This window comes from Gossypium hirsutum, chromosome A09 (assembly GCF_007990345.1).
Source record: "Gossypium hirsutum isolate 1008001.06 chromosome A09, Gossypium_hirsutum_v2.1, whole genome shotgun sequence".
Lineage (NCBI taxonomy): Eukaryota > Viridiplantae > Streptophyta > Magnoliopsida > Malvales > Malvaceae > Gossypium > Gossypium hirsutum.
The window spans coordinates 9,011,311-9,013,250 of NC_053432.1; the positions used below are offsets into that span (position 1 = coordinate 9,011,311).

Sequence of the window (1,940 nt, forward strand, 5' to 3'; positions counted from 1 at the left end):
AAGTAACTTTACACACATAATTAAATGAATTTTAAAACAATAAGTATTTTAAAAAAAAATCATTAAAATAATATATGTACAAACATATCTGGAAATATTTAGACGAAACATTATAAAAAAATGTTAAAAATAATATAATAAAATCAACTCCAAAATAACTGTACAAACGAAAATAAAACAAAATTATTTCTTTTTTTTAAAAAAAAAGTTAACACATATATAAGAATATTAAGTGAATTTTAAAATAATAAGCATTTCAAATAGAAAGCTCAACATGAATATTTAAATCAAATTCTACACATAATGCAAAATAATATAAAGATTTCAAAATAATAATTTATTTAAACAAAAATAAAAATTATTAAAACAGTTCTGACACAAAAAATATATTAAATGAGTCTCCTCAAAAATAATAAATCATATAAACAAAAATCCTAATTGAAATAAATTTAAAATGAAAGGGGATAATTTATAAATTTTGAAATTAAACGGAGGGCTAATGCATAATCGACGTAAATTCTAAGGGACTAAAGTTGGAAATAATCCTGGTCCCAAAATGCAAGGCTCAAACGCGGGCTGATTTTAGGAAAAATTAAAAAAACAAATAAACACAAATAGGATCCAATTGAAAATCAGCGCGAAGGGGAGGGATAATTCACATAAATTAACCATCTGCAGCAAATAACCAAACATTTCCCCTTGAAACGGTGTTGTTTCTTTGCAATCAAAATTAAAGAAAAAGAAAAAACTGAATGGCACTGCCATTTTTGCAATCAACAAATCAAATCCCTAATGTTAGGGCTTTCAAAGTCATCGTTGAACCACCATCAAGCTTGGTGGCCGACCATATGCAAAAGACATGCGATCAGAGGCCAGGTAAGTACTCTTTTCCTTTATTCAATTCATGCGAAATATGAGAGAAAAGAAGAGAAGAGAGAAAATATTCAAAAAAAAACGAAATCTGAAAACTCAAAAAAACTGAAAACTCGAATCACCTTTTCAATTCTGATTTTTTTTTTCAATCCGTGTATCCCCAAAATCAGTATTTACAATGGCTTTTTATAGCCAAAATGAAATATAATATTTACAATTTTTCCCTTTTTCTCCTCTATTTGATTGCTGTAATTCGGTTATATTTGCTGTCATTTTCTGTTGTGGTTTTCGTTTGTTGCAGGTGTGCGTGGAGAAACCGTTCGTGGGCGTGGAGGCCGTTGTGAAGCATGGAGGCTGGGCGGAAGCTGATGGTGTCTGCACTAGGCAGCAGGCTAGGGTTTGGGGGGTTTTTTTTGGGTCATTTGGGCCGTATTTTGTTGGGTCTTGTTATTTTGGATTTTGGGCTTGGGTATTATGGACATTGGACTTTAATTTTGGTTTTGTATTATGGTTTATTTTGTTTTTTGATTTTTGTATGGGCCCGGGAAAAAATGGGCCATTACAGATGGAATTACATAGTAAATATACCTATTTTATTTGTAGTGGATGATTTTAGCTTTATGTTTAAGGAAAACTTCATTATGAAATAAGGGTAATTATGTAATTAAGTAAATAAAATTATAAACAAAATAAGAAATAATTATCATGTTTTTCAATTAACATTTTCTTCAATAAAAAAAAAAGGAAGCTTGAAGTTCGGCCATTTACTTCACCTTGCATGTGAGTAGAATTTTTGTTTATTTTTAATGATTTTTATGTTTTTGTGATCGTTTTAGTTTAATCTAGCTAACTTGGGGGTTAATTCGTAAATCTGTTAAATATTTTGAACGGTTCCATTGATGAGTTTGAAGTGTTTTTTGAAGTTTGATGGTAGATTATTAAGCTTGGTTGTTAAATTGGACTATTTTGTAAATTAGTTTTTAGTAATTTTAATGTTTATGGATTAAATTGTTAAAGTCGTAAAATTTCATGGAATTATTATGAAATTGTGATAAATATGGGATGTA

At 28.8% G+C, this 1,940-nt stretch overlaps 1 long non-coding RNA gene across 1 annotated transcript; it reads left to right on the top strand.

Annotated features, from left to right (window-relative positions):
* Positions 1–403: 403 nt before the first annotated feature.
* On the top strand, positions 404–1,475 carry LOC107888677 (uncharacterized). The gene is made up of 2 exons (XR_001681445.2): positions 404–876; positions 1,175–1,475. It is a non-coding gene; the product is annotated as an uncharacterized lncRNA (long non-coding RNA).
* Positions 1,476–1,940: the final 465 nt, after the last annotated feature.